Genomic DNA, 17,931 nt, shown 5'->3' with positions numbered 1-17,931 from the left:
ATAGAGGACACAACAAGAAGATAGCCATCTACAAACAAGGAAGTGATCTCTCACCAGACAGCAGATTTGCAGGTACCCAGTCCTTGGACTTTCCAGTCTCTAGAACTGTAAGAAATTAATGTTTGTTGTTTAAGCCATCCAATCAATGGTAATTAATCATAGCTGCTTAGACTAAGATACCATAGCATGAAATATTATTCAGCCACAAAAAGGAAAGAAACACTGAGTCATGCTACATTGTGGGTGAACCTTGAAAACATTATGGTAAATGAAGGAACTCAAATAAAAAAAGGCCATATATGACTCCATTTACATGTAATGCCCAGAATAAGCAAATCTATGAAGACAATAAGTAGACTAGTGTTTGCCAGGGCTTGGGATTTCCTTTGGGTGTAATGAAAATATTCTAGAATAAGATGGGTTGTGATGGTTGCACAATTTTGTGAGTATACTAAAAAATACATCTCTATTATATACTCTAGATTCCACATTTAAGTGGCATCATATGATATTTGTCTTTGTCTGGCTTACTTCACTTAATATGATAAACTTATATTGTCTAAAAGGGTGAATTTTGTGGCATTGCATAATATATTAATAAAAACAATCTTGCCCTCCTAAAAATAATCTTTGAATCAAACAGAATCAAATATGCAGCTATCCATCTTCTCCCTCAAAAACCATTGGCACTGAGGTGAACCTACTTTTGCTGAATCTGATACGTAACACTGGAACCCTAAGATTCAAAAAAGAAAGAACTATGCTGTGTGCTGAAAGACGAATAAACTCCAATAAGAAAGTTTTGAGAACTTCACTATGAGTAATTTAAAATACCATACTCGGAAAACAAATGAACAAAATATCAAGATGTAAATCTATAACTTCAGATCAGTCTCTATAAAGCCTTCTGAATCCACATGTTCTAGTTGTTTAGTGGTTAAGTCATGTCCGACTCTTTTTCGACCCCAGGGACCGTACCCCCTCAAGCTCCTCTGTCCATGGGATTTCCCAGGCAAGAATACTGGAGTGGGTTGTCATTTCATTCTCCAGGGAATCTTCCTCACCCAGGGGTCGAACCCTCATCTCCTTCATTGCAGGTGGATTCTTTACTACTGAGCCACCAGGGAAGCCCCACATACTCTAGTGATCTCATGGAAAGAATGAATAGCAAAAGTCATAGGTTAAAATCAACTTCAACATGTGGAAACACCAATATAAATTAGGTCAAGACTTGTCAATCCTGGCAGCCACATTAGGCATCTGAGAACTCACAAATAGATCATTTGAGAGGTTTTTGACAATCATATCCAGAAATGAAACATGGGTCTTCTAAGATCTCAAAGGCTTTCTTCTATCATGGTAGGCAGTACTGGCTTAGGTCACTGAAGCCCTGTTTACAAGCAATCAGGGGTCTAATTAAAACCCTTACAGACTGACTAAAAGCCAAATCTGGATATGACGTTAGAATGATCTTCAAGCTCCAAAGCAGTTGGTTGATCTTTGATCTATACGCCTGCCTTACATTTAGCAATGACTCAGGCCCACATTTTTTTTAAAAAAGTTATGACGTCTCTAATTCTCAGAAATACCACCATGTGGGTTAAAACAGATATGCACATGTACTCACATATTCACACAGACCAACCCATCACAAGCCAAAAGAACCACCCAAGCGAATGAAAAGCCTAAAATTCATTGTCTACAGTCAAAAGAGCAAGGTAAACAGAACAAGGGTAGATAATTCCAACTTTTGAGAGGTGATATCCCCCAAAGGTAATTATAAATCAGCTGTTTGAAACTCTAAACACATTTTCTCATAGAAATCTATTAGTGTGTGGTCACATACCCCTGAGACCAGGGAGACCAATACAATGCATATGAAGCAGAGAGTTGATAGGGCTTCTTAGAGGGGTAAAACGTCTTCCAAGTTCAACTCCAGAATGTAGTTCAATAGTGGTAGCACCCCAGCTGCAGCATGGAGAAATAGGGTGTGTACTCTCTGGTCCGGTCCTTCCCCAGATATCCTAAACTGGTGAACAAACAGGCCCTGGGCCACAGTGGGAGGCCCACCCCAATCCCACACAAACATGAATCCTTCACAGGGGATTTCTATGGCTTGTAAGGGCCTGTGGATTTTTGCTGCTCTCCAGAAATTTCCATTTCAGTAAATGTCTGCTTATCCAGAAGTGAAGGCAAATAAGAGTTCTCATTACAGAACTTAAAAGATTTTTTGTTGAAATACAACATTCATGTGTGTGAGTTGCTCAGTCATGTCCGACTCTTTGCAACCTCATGGACTGTAGCCCACCAGGCTCCTCTGTCCATGGAATACTTCAGGCAAGAATACTGGAGTGGATAGTCATTCCCTTCTCCAGGGGATCTTCCCAACCCAGGGATCAAACCTAGGTCTCCTGCACTGCAGGCAGATCTTTAGTGTCTGAGCCACCAAGGAAATGAGCCACCAAGAAGGTCAAATAGATGGATTTTTTAAAGAAATATATTTTATAGGGTAGATACATGAAAAGTCGTGATTTTCAGCAACTTCTCAATGTCTCTTGTGGTCAATATAAATTATGTTTTTCATCACCCTTGTCTCCAACCCCCAGGACAGAGGCTGTACATAGCGAGCACCTCAAAGACATATGTGGGATCTCTGTTCCTTTAATATCATTAGTACTGGGAATGTAATTTGTTTTAAAAAATACCTCAGAATAACTTACATACACTGTGATAGTGATCTTGAGCAATCTGCCTGTTTGTGCCTCAGTTTCCTCACCCAAGGAATTGTGTGGCTGAGTGACTGGGGTGGGAGGGAAATTAACTTTTCAGTGGATATCCTGGTGCCTTTGGAATGTGGTTTCACAAACACATATCACTCATTAAACAATCAAAGAAACAGAATGTACTGTATGATTCATCATTACAGTAAACCCCAAAGGAGAGTTGGGAGTATGCAGTAACTCAGGACACCCTGCCAGCCCCTCCTGCCAGCCCCGTGTCCCTCTCCAGGCCTCCTCAGATGTACCCTGAGCTGCTGGCTCAGCCCCCATCCTCAGCTGACCTCATTCCAGCCTCACCACCTGGTTCTGATTCACAGCCTTGCTGTCAACCCTGCTGTGTGCGCCTCATTCCCCAGTCCTGCTTCAGAATTTCAGGTCAAGCATTTCCATTTCTCCATCCAACTCCCCACACACTCAGTGACCCAGAGCTTCTTGGGTGAAAGTGATGGATCATCCTCCTCGCAGAAAACCACAGGGTTAATTCTGAATTCAAAGTTTGCTTATCTGAGGGTCAGTACAGAAGTGGGAAGGGGGTAGGGTTGAGTGACAGTTTTAGGACCAGAAAAAAGAATGGGAGGATCTGGGCTGTTTCTGAGGCCCTGCCAAGCTCTACCTGTGCTTCCAGCTTCCAGCCCAGGGGTTGTGAGCAACCCCTGCATCAGTCCAATAAAACCCCCCCTTACCTGATCAGTTTCAGATACTATACTCCAGAGAGTAGGAAAGTAATTTTGAACATCAATACCCAGTGAGAGGAAGGATTGGCAAATTATGATGCATATTGCTGATAGCAGTATAAATAAATAAAAGTGTATGAGAAACCTATTTAATGGTTGTTATGACAATGCTATAAAATAGTTTTACCCTTTGAATCAACATTTGTAATAGGTAAAAAGTGGATACAACCTTAATGCCAAACAGTAGAGGGAAAGTTAAGCAAATTAGATTGGAATATATTATTTTATATAATGAAGAGTATTGCTTCTAAAGATATTTGTGAAGAATTATAACATGTAAATTATTCATGTTTAAAGAAATATACTAGGAATTCCCTGGTGGTACAGTGGATAAGAATCTGCCTGCCAATGCAGGGGATATGGGTTCGATCCCTGGTTCAGGAAGATCCCACATGTCATAGAGCAAGTAAGCCCATGTGCCACAACTACTGAAGCTCATGTGCTAAGAGCCCATGCTCCACAACAAGAGAAGCCGCCACCATGAGAAGCCCACGCACCATAATGAATAGCAGCCCCTGCTTGCCACAACTAGAGAAAGCAGGCACAACAACAAAGATCCAGCGTAACCAAGAAAAATATAAAGAATTTTTTAAAAAGAAAAACACGAAATATAAAAGTACATAAAACTATGTAAAATGCATATTGAAAATGAAAATCACAGGAAATGCTCAAAGAATTAATAGGGGCTACCTTTGGAGGGCAAATCAAAGGTGGTTTTCACCTCTTTTTCTTACTAATTTTTTGTAATTTCAACATTTTTATAATGAGAACACATTTAAGATGATATATTTAATCACTTAAAATAGAGGGAGCAGCAAGAGTCTACCTCTTACACTTTTGTACTTGTTTTTCTTGAGTTGTAACTTTCCTGTTAACTGTGCAATCCAGTGTGGATTTCTGCACAGAATTACCAATTTGGAGAACCAAGGTTACCCAGGTAAGCTTCTTGCTGATATTGTCACGCCGGCATTTACTTCCTAACATTTCCTCAGTTCCTGCCTACCTTGTGTCAGGCTGGGTTTAACTGGTGTGGATATTCTGCTGGGTAATGTATGACTTTCTGAGGCAGTCAATTCCACTTTGAAATATTTTTGACAATCGATGTCAATGATCTCCAGCTTGATCAGTTGTCCTGAAGACTGAGTGCTCACCAACCTGATGATATCAGAAGGCTGTTCCATGTCCAACAATACTGCTTTTCTCTTGGAATATTTAGATCCATGGCTGTGCTACTCATGGATCTGCCTGGGAATCAGATGTGTCCTGTCTCAGGTTGGTTGGCTATTTTCTTTCTTTAGGAATGACACAATCAGCTATCTAAAACTGCTATCACTGTCCTCTTTCTCTATTCTCTTTTCTATGCATGGTGACTCAGACAGTAGAGAATCTAGGAGACACGAGTTTGATTCCTGGGTCAGGAAGATCCCCTGGAGAACGGAATGGCAACCCACTCTGGTATTCTTAACTGGAGAATTCCATGGACAGAAGAGCCTGGCGGGCTACAGTCCATGGGGTCACAAAGAGTCGGACACAACTGAACAACTAACACTTTCACTTTCATATGTATATGCAAAGGGGACAAGGAAAGAGGCATAAAAATTTACCATTTTTATATATGTCTTCGTACCGTGTAAGAGCACAGGGAACCCATATATATAATGAACGTTCAAAAAACATTATTAAAGATTACTAAATGGCATGAACACAGAGTATGGTGTTTTACATTCTTTATAAATGAACACAGGAACCAACAACTGAAATAGAAATGTTCATTTTCACTGAGCTACAGCTACCATAAAAAACTGACCTCCCCTCAATTTCCCCTTTCAGCGTAAACCCTAGAAGCACATGTAGGTGGAGAAGATGAGGTCAGTATATCTACCTGACTTTGTTATTTGCTGTCTGGGCCTTGAAACACTAGGAAGGATGCCCACCTATAGTAATATGAGTCCAGACGCCTTTTCAAGAATAAAAGAAATAGTCCAATTCCAGTCCAAATATTCTAAAACCCAAGACAGTTTCCATTCCTCTCTTGGCTGGGCCTCTCAATTCATAACAAAAACTTCCTTCCTTCTAGTGGCCAGTAGGCAGGGCTGCCAAAAGGAGAAGGTACTGGGTGTCTCAAATGAGTTCTACAAGGATGGCTTTCCTTCTAAGTTAAATTCCACCCCCCCAGCCCTGGCATAAGAGCAATCTCCAGCTTCTCAGAGCTACCAACACATTCAAGGTCCCCCTTCTGATGAGAAGGTTTCACTGACTTTCTCTATCACTGTTTGCAGCCAAAAGCATCCTGGGTTATATCCAGGAGGAGAGAAGTGGGAAGAGAGGTGGGTTTCTATAAATGCTATTTAAGTCAGGCTTCCTCCTTTACGCTTTACCATGGTAAGAGAGCTTGCAGGGTAGACAAGTCCAACTTCACAGCCAATATTGGACCCATCTCTGTGAAGAGGAAAGATTGAACAGAATAACTGTTTCGGTTTCCATGGATCACTTCTAAGATAGGATGGCACCCCTGGAGTTAGATAAAAAGCTTATTCTGTTTCATTAAAATGATCCTTAAATAGCTCAGGAGTGAAACCTTAGCAGCCGTCAGTTTTGCACTGGTGTGATGAAGAGGCAGACACGACTGGGGGCCCTCTTGCAACAGGACTTGGTATGCAGTGCCAACGAGAACTGGTTATTTCTCCATATCCAGAACAATTACTCCTAGCTGTTCTGAATTGAGGGAAATGATAGTGACCTATTTGCAGCTAGAGAAGCGGTGTTTACAAGATGGACACCAGTTCATAAAAAGGTCTCCAGTCTGTGGTTTGAACAAGACAGGTCATGCCATGCCCCTGTTCAAATTTTTTCAGTGGTCACTCATTACCTACAAATAATAGATGATCTGGCTGCAAATCAGAATCATCCACGGACATTTTATTTCATTTTTGGCCATGCGGCTTGGGGGATCTCAGTTCCCTGACCAGGGATGGAACCTGGACCACAGCAATAAAGGCCTGGAATCCTAACCACTAGGCCACCAGGGTACTCCCATCCATGGGCATTTTAAAGAAAAAGGCACACTCACATTCTCTTCCTAAAGATGGTAATTCAACAGTCCTGGGATCTAGGTACTAACCCTTTTAAAAAACCTTCCAGATGACAAAAAGTCACAGGATTGAAAACTACTGACTTAACAAGAGGAAGCCTCAAGTCTTCCATGCTACACACGAGCCTTGATTCCCACCACAATCCACCTCACATTTCACCTTCCAGCAACACCAATCCACTTGTAGTTCGCCACACACTCCCTGAGCATCCCTCACCTCCGCCCCCAATGCACACATGGCAGAATAGTCATCCTGGCTGTGGCTCCAATGACGCTTTCCATCCACTCCTCCCTAACATTCTCAGATACACGAAAGACAAAGGCAGCTCGGCATACTACTACAGAAAATCATCAAACCACAAAGGAAGAGAGGGGGGAAAAAGGAATTACAGAGCAGCCAAGAAACAACTAACAAAATGACAATAAGCACATACCTATCAATAAACATTTTGAATGCAAATAGAATAAATTATCTAATTAAAAAAAACAAGACCTATCATTACTCTGCCTACAAGACTCTCAGTTCAGATGCATGGACACACACAGACTGAAAGTGAAGGGATGGAAAAAGATATACCCTGCAAATACAAACCAAAAGAAAGCTGGGGTAGCGATACTCAGACAAAACAGACTTTAAGACAAAGGCTGTCATAAGAGACAAAGAAAATCATTATGGAACGATACAGGGGTCAATCCAACAAGAGGATACCATATGATATTTGTAAATCTTTATGTACCCAGCATGGGAGGACCTAAATATATAAAGCAAATATTAATAGACCTAAAGGGGAAAAGAGACAGTAATAAGTACAGTAGGAGACTTTAACACTCCACTACGTTAATAGATAAATCATTTAGATAGAAAAATCAATAAGAAAACCCTGGCTTTAAATGACACATTAGGCTAAGTGGACTTAACATTCCAAGACTAACGCACACCAGGCTGCCCTTGCACATACTTTATTCTAGGAATTGTATTTTGAAAATGAAAAGTTTTGTTTGCATGTCTGTCTCCTTACTGAATTATAAGTTCCTAGAGGGAAGATACTATTCTTTTTCATCTTTATACCCTGCAGCCTCGCAAATTACCTATCATACAATAGGTACAGTCACAGAAAATATGGCGACATTTGTGTTTTAGTTGAGCAACAGAATGAATATAATCACTAATTTCTACTCACTTTGATTCTCTATTGTGTGCCTTGGGTTACTGAATAATCCTCAAATACACTAAAGAGAAAGCTCTTGGGAATCTTTGATTCAGTTAGAAGCAAGGCTGCTCTCATCTTATACCTAGAACTCATTTCAAGGGGACCCATATGACTACAATTCTAGTCTTAGACATTGCTGAAAGAAATCACTGAAAGAAGCTGGCGGAGGAGTTGGCAAGATGAAGATACATTGGATATGCAGTTGAGAGTTTTCTGAATAGCATTTTGCAAAGCCACGAGCTTACAGGGTTTAAAATATGACTCAGAACACCAACTTTGATGCCAACGTTCTTATTTTTAGATTTTTTAAGCAGAGAATATAGCTATAAATTCAACCTACTCAGTCTACAAGTCCTCTAAACTTCCTCCTAGAGAACAGAAAAACACTTGGCATGTCTCCGGATGGTATTTTATTTGCATATATAGTTGTGCTTGTAAATTTTTGGTAAGTAAAAAAGAATTAATAATGGAAGCTCTAAATGATTCCCATGATTGCTGCTTAAGTTGGCAAAATATTCTCAAGCACAGAAGAAACTTGCTTGTGGAAATGTGCATGGGCGGGCTGTTCAGTTTTTTCCACAATGGGATGTTGGCTTGTAGTTATATGCGTTCTCAGACAAATGGCAAGGGGACAGTAACAGAAGGACTACAATTTTGAGAGAGATAATGGACCAGAGAAAATTCAATGGCATGGTAAAAATATTTTACGCTTTACACCATCTGTGCTTTGTTGTTCAGTATCTCAATATCTCATGATCCTGTCTCTTTAAAAAAATCAGTTTATTGAGGTATAATTTCATACAATAAAATGCCCCCCTTTAAGTATACACTATGATGAGCTTGGACATGTGTATGCCAACAGAGCCACCGCTTCCAGCAACATATAGAACATTTCCCTCACCCAGAAAGTACCTTCATGCCCTTTTGCAGTCAACTCCCGCACCCCCACCCCTGATTTCTATCACTAGGACTACTCTTGTCTGTTTCAGGACTCCATATAAATGGAATCATGCAGAATATCTTTTTGTTTCTGCTTCTTTCTCTCAACAATGTTTCTGAGTTCCAGTCACCATGTTGCTTATATCAATGGTTCCTTCCTTTTCATTGCTGAATAGTATTCCATGGAATAAGTAAATAAATATACCACAATTTGTCTCTCTACCAGTTGATGAACATATGAGCTGTTTCCAGCTTTTAATGGTTATAACAAAGCTGCTGTGAACAGTTATATATAGACCTTTCTTGGGTAAATGCACGGGAACAGAACTGTTAGGCCAAAGGGAAGCACCTTTAATGCTCTCCTTACGGAGTTCACACTCCTACCAGCCTGTTCACACTCCCCCCAGCCATCCCACCAGCCTGTTCACACTCCCACCAGCCATCCCACCAGCCACGCCCGACAGCTCCAGCTGCTCCACATCCAAGCCAACACATGGTGAGTTTCAGCTGTGCTGGTGGGTGTGCAGGTACACCTCATTGTGGTTTCATTTACAAGGCATGAAATCTATGTCCTTCAACTTTCAGCCTTTTCCTCTTTCTATGAACACAGGCAGTATAATATAAGAAGAGATCACTGAGTCCGTTTCTGGACTCCTGAGTTTTATCACCAACTTTGTCACTAAATAGTTACATAATGCTATAAAGACCATCTATCCCAATATCAATTTTTTTCTATCTATAAAATGGTTAAATGAGGCCAAATGAGACTTACATTCTTGTTTTAAACAAAAATGAACATAAGTGAGTTTTGTCAAAAGCAATGTATTCTTTCATAGTAGTTAAGCATTATTTTGCATAATGTCCAAAGTTCTCAAAGAGATTTTGTATATATCCTACTTATTGCCAAAGGGGTAATTTTCCCAAACACCACACATTTACAAACAACAACAAAAAAGGAAGATAAACTCATCAAGAAAGGAGATTTTATTGAATGGAAAATTAATCTCCCTCTTCTGCCTGGTGCTTCGAAACTGCTCTGCCAAGTCAGTGAACCTTAATGAATTCCCTTTTGCAGTCATCTAAGCTTAATTCCAAATTGTACCTGTTTTTAAAAGCCTTTACAATTCAGAAAGCATAAATAATCACCTTTGGTCATTTGATTTGCTCACTAAGCTTTAAATAATATGAACTGAATCAAACAGGAAATAATTGGGTTCATTTGCTTTTTGGCTTACACATACACAACATTCCTTTACTATCATTAAGCCTCACCTATCTAGCAATGTATGAAAACTCAGCAAATTCCAAGTCAGTCCTCATCCTTTGGGTTTTCATAAGGCAAAGTAAGGATAAAGGTAAAGGTAAAGTTAATGATAAAGGCAGCAAAATATTATACATTCTTTATGAGGAAACTTAAGGAGTCAGAAGAAAGGGTAAATGGTGATCAAAGATAAGAGGGAAATGCATGACAAGACATTAAAGGAAATTAGTTTTCAGCTCCAAAGAAATACGTGCTGGAAAAAAATGCAAGTAAAACATCTGGTGTTCAGAGGGGTGTGGGGGTGGGGAGGACAACTTTTATTTATCTTCACTTCCTGTCTAAACAAACAAATTATATATTGCCTATCCAAGATACAGATTACACTTAACAAAGGTTTCCCATGTCCTGTTCCAAAAATGTCTCAGAATATGCCTGCAGACACAGAATAAACCTTCATGGGAGGTCTATTTCCATAGGAATGGAGAAAGTTGAATACCAGCTAAAAAAAGCGATCACATTACATATGAAAAAGTACATGCAGTGTACTTCCAAGGGCCTTTTACCTGTTAGGGAAATGGGAAAGAAACCACCCACCATCAATTCAATTGGTCATTAACCTTTCCTGGGTCACTAACTTCTTTAAAAATCTAATAAGAGGTATGGTCCAGTCTTTCCAGGAAAACAATCATACAACCTTGCACAGTCCCAGAGGTCTGGCTCCATGAAGGCCTTCCATGGAGCCTTTAGGGTTTAGGGACCCTAGATTTAGAAGGACCACCCCAGATTTTAAATAGACTCACCAACGAGACTGCCACCTACAATAATTCAAACATGACCTATATCCAAACAGAGGAAGCAAATCTCTCCTAATCCAAATCCCAAACACATACACGGTAGAATATGAAAATGACTTCTTTAAATTCCAAAAGTTATCTAACATTCTCACAGGAAACACATGTTCAGAGGTACAGAGTGAGCTCTGGAAATGCTCCCAGAAATCCATTCCCCACCACTGCCGAGAAGGATGAGCAGTCATCTGAGTGGGTGGTGTCAATGCCTCTCATTTCTAGAACAGGTCTAGTCTAAAAGGAGAAATTCCTTATGGAGCACAGAGGGAGGAGAGAAAATGGCTAGCAAAAAGGTATGTGAGCAAACTGATAAATGGGATTTAATCTGGAAACATTCAGAACTAGAGGTGAAAAAGAGGACAATTTGGAAATTCTGGGTTGTAAGCAGGTAACTGTCTATGGTAGATCGATCAATGGCCCCCAAATAGCCATACCCTAATCTCTGTAACCAGTGAATGTTACCTTATGGCAAAAAAGGGCTCTGTAGAGATATCATTAAGTTAAAGGGCTTCCCTGGTAGCTCAGATGGTAAAGAATCCACATGCAAGGCAGGAGACCCCAATTCAATCCCTGGATCGGGGAGACCACAGGAAGAAGGGAATGGTTATCCACTCCAGTATTCTTGCCTGGAAAATTCCATGGACAAAAAAGCCTGGTGGGCTACAGTACACAGGGTTGCGAAGAGTTGGACAGGACTGAATGACTCTTTCACTTTCGTTTAATTAAGCCCTGGGGATGGATCATCCAGGATTATACATGCAGGATCAATGTACTCATAGGGTTCTTATAAGAGGGAAGCAGCAGATCAGAGTTAGTGGATACTATGTAATGAGATATGATGTGGGACCTCGAGGCAAGGAATGCAGGCAGACTCTAGAAGGTAGAGAAAGCAAAGAAGCAAAGACTCTTGTTCTACACGAGCCTCCAGGAAAAGTGTAGTCCTGCCGGTACCTTGATTTTACACTTCTGACATTCAGAACCGTAAGGGAATATATTTGTATTTTTTTAAGCCACTAAACTTATTTGTTATAGCAACAGTAGGAAACCAATACATTGTCTGCCTATCTTGTTGTTGTTGTTGTTAAGGGGTTAGGAAATGAGAAGTATGAAACAGCCTCATATGGAAGAAGTATTTTCTGATGAGAGATAAATAGCTCCATCAACAAGGCTGAGCATTGTCCAAACATGGCCCTCAACCAATAACATATAGGGAAGTTATGTGGTATGATGGAAACACAGTGGACCAGGAGTTAGAAAAGCTGAGTTCTCACCCATGCTCTTCAATATACAGTGATATGCCATCAGGTAAGCACAACCTCCTTGAGTCTAAGTGACTGATCTTTAAAATGAAACATTCAGGTTACATAATTATAATGTCTCCTTAACACAGGCCAGAGGCCTTCCTCTACTGACTAGTACTAGATAGTGGTCAGTTTGTTGTTAGGCCTTACATGTCTTATCTTCATCCTTATACCAGCCTGTGACACTGGCCACACTTTCCCTATTTCAACCTGAAAGAAGTTATGTCATTTGTCATAGTGAAAATGAAAGAAAAAGGGGGTGGGGGTGGGGAGGTCAAACTGCCTTACAAACATTTTAATTGCTAGCGATTCAAGAATACACTTTCTGGGTCTACTTTTTAAAACAAAAGAAAAATTTCAAGACACCAAGCGGCCTCAATGAACAGACACTACTGCTCTGTGAGGTAGACCCCTGTATTACAAACCAGCGACCCTTCCTGCCTTCACATTCCGATTCCACACTGGGACTCTGCTGCTGCAGCAACTCCAGTCTTCACAGTTCACGGGAGGAGAATGGAGAGGCTGCTGCCCAAAATAGCTTAATAAGGCCAGCAATGATTCATGGAGTAATAACAGGCCAGGCAGACAGCCGCTTGCAGAACCGGGCCTAGCTGAGAGGGGGTTTCACAGCTCAAGGTTAAAATGGAGAATAAGGAGGTCATTCATTCCACATGTTCAAGGAGGGCAAGTTCACTAGTACTACCTGCAAACTCCTAAAAAGGGAGTCAGATGTGAGGCAATTCAGCTCGACAATTTATCAACACTGACCCAGAGTTCAGCAGCAACAAACCCGTGAACATAAAAAGCAACCATGCGACACAGCCCTTTAGAACATTCTGTTGATGGACTCTAATTTACTCCTGAAATTTACTGAAAGTTTTCATGGGCAAAACAGTATCTGAAGTTTATGAATAGTTTCAAAGAAGCAGAACACATAAAGGAGAAAAAAAACACCCAGAAAACTGTAAAGACATTGATAGGCATAGGCCAGTCTGAAAACCCAAACTAGGATTACCCCACAATACAGAACACTTACGTCATTAATATTTCTGATTATACTTTTGTTCCCAAGCAACAACTAATAATTGATCAAAAATTTAAGGATATAATGCAAAAAAAGAAAATTTTCTTTTCCATAATTCATTTATTTTAAATTCCAGTTTAGGCAAGTATTTGCAAATGCTCCCAGTTTTTATCTGAGGTCAATGTTTATATAATTATGAGAAGAGAAAAGAGACAGATGGGTAATTCATAAAGTTAATAACTATCTGCTTTTGCTATCAAAATTTGGAATTTCAACCAAAGATATCTATAAAGATATATATGAGTTACAAATGGCATAAATAGAAAAGGTGAAAGAATAAATTCTAAGGTTTGTTGGCATTACATTGGTTTAGTCTATAAATAACTCCCTGGATATAATGAGAAAAGCAGTTTAAAAGAAGGAAGGGTTAGAATGTGATGGAGCTGATGAGAAAATGCAGAACATATGTGTGATTGCTCCAAATGGAGAATGAGAGAAAGTTAATTTTTCTCAGCTGGAATAAAAAGTAAACATGTGAAAGTAACAGAAAATAAGGTCATGTGAAAGAAGTTTTCATGTATAAAAAGTTAAATCTAAACATTTCAATGCAGGCCTCATTGGAAAAGTACCAATATCAATTACCTCAACAAATTTTTATTCAAATATTACACAAATAAACACAATATGCTCATCACCAATCTTATTGACAAGTATAAGTCTTCTTTGTTGGATATGAGAAGGAATAATGTTATATATTATATATAACATTATTATATATTACATTATATTCTTCTCACATGTCTGAGTTAGAAGCTCTAATGACAAAATAACTGAGTTCCCTGGATCAAAGACAATGTCCAACTCTTCACAATCCCATGGACTATAGTCCACCCAGCTCCTCTGTCCATGGAATTCTCCAAGCAAGAATACTGGAGTGGATAGCCATTCCATTCTCCAGGAGATCTTCCTGATTCAGGGACTGAATCCAGGTCTCCTGCATTGCAGGCAGATTCTTTACAATCTGAGCCACCAGGAAGCCCCAATAAAATACAAGTGAAATGAAAACTGTTGTCAAAAAACAGCAACAAGAAAAAAAAATACTTTCATCAACTTTAAGAGTATATGGTACCTGTCAGGCCAAAAAGAGAAACAATCCTCCTTTAATATGAGCTTTGCCAAAAACATACCTATGTCTGCCCTCAACCACTGAGGAGTAACAGGAAGTACATTATGATTTTAAGAAGTCTGTGTTCATACTGGTCTTCTCAAAGTCAGAATGAACAATGCAGGAAAATTTAGCCTAACTACTCATATGGCTTTATCCTGAAATAAACAGGCAAAACTGAGTCTGCCATTCAGCTTACCTCTGAATGAATCTTTTCTAAAAATATTCCACGCTTGAGAAACAATGTACTGACCTGTGTATGAATGAGGCACCACTTTCATTTACATCTTCTGTTCCTTAGAACAGAGCTCAATATCCCTGATCCTTGGCAATACGCAGATGGAAAAGCCAGAAATCACAATTCTGCTGGAATACCTACTTAGGAAACTTAACTATCCCCCCTGGACAGTTTTGCCTCATTTTATATAAGGTATGATCATGAAAACTGTATATACTCATTGGAAAATGACTTACAAGAACCCTATAGTGACTCTTTAAGACAATATGCAAAATATTTTTGAAAAATATGTACAAGGTTGCTCATCACAAAATTGTACTAGTAAAAGCTCTGGATAGAGAATTGGTAAAATAAGTTACTGCATATTCATACAATAATCTATAAGACATCCATTAAAATAACAAAATAGTTGTAAAGGAAACTTTTAATTAAAAAAAAAATTACCGAATCACAAGAAGTTGCCAAAATAGTGGTCAGTGTAAACTTTACCTAGCTCCTACCAATGGTAACATGTTATATATATAACTATAGTCAAAAACAAGAAATTAACATTGGCACAACACAGTTAACTAGACTACAGAGTTTATTGGAATTTCATCAGTCTTTACATGCACTCATTTTGTGTACATGTGTGCATGTATGTGTATTATGTTTTGTTCCATAAAATTTTATCACATGTATATAATTCATGTAACCACAATCAAGATGCAGAATTGCTACATCATCACAAAGGAACTAAAAAAAAAACTTTCCACAGAACTAAAACCACTCTATACCTTGCTCTGGGTGGTGGTTATGCTGTGCACATAGATTTATACAACTTAGAAATAAGTTATGCCTGAATTTAAAAAGAATGATAATGAAGCTCAGTTGGTTGATATGGATACACGTTCAAGATAGTGAGGTTTAAAAAAAGTTACAAAACAGTATTTATAGGATGATCCTGTTTTTGTATAATTTTATGTCTCTGTGCCTAGAAAAAAAATACAAAATCACCAAAATTTAATATTCCTCTAAAGATTCTATTTCACTTTTCTGATGTTTATTTTGTAGTGAGTAAGAATCACTTTAACAACTCAGGGGAAAAGAACGCCTCCCCCCAAAAACAGTATGTATATATATTCTCAAGGAAGAATTTTTTTTAATCACCACCTAATTCATTCCTAGGTTTTTCCTGGCTTAAAAGTAAGCCTTAAAATCCTCCCGTATAATCCTTTCTATCACTCCCCTCAAATACAGCATCATTCATCTTAATGGTTCTTGTAAAGATGAACTTGAAAAGCCCTTCCCCCTAAAGCTCAGTGTGTTAGAATATTTGTAAATTTTTCAAAAGAAGCTGAGACATGAATACAAACTGTATTCAAGGCAAACTTTTCCTCTCACAAATAACAACAACAACAAAAAATCTTTGAATACAACTTTTAATGACCACAGACTTTGTGCTGAAATTATGCAAAAGGATTTTAGAGTCAAGATGCACAAGACAATGATCCTGCTCTAAACAAGGTCAAAACTGCAATACACCAAGCCACGTGCTTATACCACTGGTGCACAGAGTCCTGGGAGCAGACAGAGGAGTCAGTAACCAATCCTGTCTAGGAGAGGGAAGATAGAAGGATTCTGGACAAAGAATGACCCTGGATCTGGACCTTGAAAACCTATATTTGAGCTTCTGCCAAGTGAAAAAGGGCAAGAGTTGAGAGTCACTCACAGAGACTGCCTGCAAGCACAGGAAACTTGAGAACCTGCTGGAGAACAAGTAAATACAGGACAGGGAAGAAGTGAAGGCAGATGATTCTAGAAACTATCCTGAACACCATGCTAAAAGATTGGACTGCATTATCCAATACACAGTAGAAAATCCAAGGTATTTTCAACGGAGGATTAGATTGGTGGCAGTATTGAAAATGAGCTGGAATGGAAGAGAATGGAAAAGGAAGATAAATTATTGAGCTCTTAACAGTATATACCAGGTAAAAACACTGAGACCCTGAATAGGGAAAGCAACAGCTATACTGCTACTAATTTTTACTTCTATTTTTTCAAACTATATAAACGGCATCATGCTTTATATAACCCACAACTTGATATTTTTGTTCAACACTATTCTTGAGATGTACGCATAATGACACGTGTATTTCTAGTTCTTTCATTTTAACTACTGTATAGGATTTAGTTGATTGAACACACTTATTCATCCACATCTTGTTCAGACATTGAGGTCGCTTTCACTTTTTTTCTTTTCTGTTTTTTGGCTATGCCACGCAGCTTGCTAGATCTTGGTTCCCTGACCAGGTATCAAACCCGCACCCTCGGCAGTGAAAGCCTGGAGTCCTAACCACTGGACCACCAGGCAGTTGCCTTTGCTTCCAAATGTTTGCTCTAACAAACAACAGGGTGGTGAACAGGGCATACAAACCTCCCAGTACACGGGTAGGAGACTTTTACATATCTGGAAATAGAACTGCTGGTTGGTGAAGTTATAAGGTTTGAACATCCTAAACCTAACTACTTCTTGCCAAACTATTCAAACAACTAGTGGTTGTTCCAAATGATATACCCATCAACAAAATATGTTGAATTTCCATCCAACATGTCCCTGCTTACAGCTGGTATAGCCAAACTGTTTACTGGGGACAAATCTATGAGTGTAGAATGGGTCATCTTGTCCAGGTTTTATATTATTTCCAGGACCTAGCTTCCTACTTTATAGCTATAATCTAAGAATTAGGTTGAGGGAGAAAGGGGGTGTGCTGCTTAGGTAACAAGAATAGAGATACCTCTTACGAATTGTCAAAAACTACTTAAGCAACAAAAATAGAGAAATATTACTACCCCCAACACACACAAATGGTGGCCTAAATAAAGAAGAACTAACTTGCCATGTAAAAATACAGAAAGCAAAAATAAATAAACAAAAAATAAAAAAAATACAGAAAGCACTCCAAAGTTGATATGGCAGCTCTATGGTTATAAAGAACCAGCATCTTTCTGTTCTAGATTCCATCTTCATCACTGCAGGATCTAAAGTGATTTCTGAAACTCTAGTCATCATTCTGATTTGAAGAGTGGAAAAGAAAAGAGACATGGCCTAAAACGGCCCTAAGGGAGGTATGCCTTCCCTGGAATGCACACACAATACTTCTAAATAACACTCACTGGCCAGATTTCAGTCATTTGGCCATACTTAACTGCAAGAAAGACTGGATAATGGGACTTTCTTGCTGTTGTTTCTGTTTATTTGTTGAGATAATGTGCAGAGAATAGAAAAAAGGAGTCCATTACTAAGGGAAAAACATACAATAGGAGGCAACATTCTTATTAAATGATATGATTAAT

At 39.1% G+C, this 17,931-nt stretch overlaps 1 protein-coding gene across 3 annotated transcripts in view; it reads right to left on the bottom strand.

The window, feature by feature from the left end:
* OSBPL3 (oxysterol binding protein like 3) overlaps nt 1-17,931 on the bottom strand; it is a 196,488-nt gene that overhangs the window by 128,760 nt on the left and 49,797 nt on the right. For 2 of the 3 annotated variants that reach the window (XM_043463374.1, XM_043463376.1), the window contains exon 2: nt 55-105. The exons of the other annotated variant lie outside the window; for it this stretch is intronic. The gene's annotated coding sequence lies outside the window, so the exon portion shown is untranslated. The remainder of the gene's footprint in view (nt 1-54; nt 106-17,931) is intronic. 3 annotated transcript variants of the gene reach the window in all.

This window comes from Cervus canadensis, chromosome 3 (genome assembly GCF_019320065.1).
Source record: "Cervus canadensis isolate Bull #8, Minnesota chromosome 3, ASM1932006v1, whole genome shotgun sequence".
Lineage (NCBI taxonomy): Eukaryota > Metazoa > Chordata > Mammalia > Artiodactyla > Cervidae > Cervus > Cervus canadensis.
The sequence above is the reverse complement of the archived record's forward strand: the minus strand, read 5'-3'. Positions and strand labels throughout refer to the sequence as shown.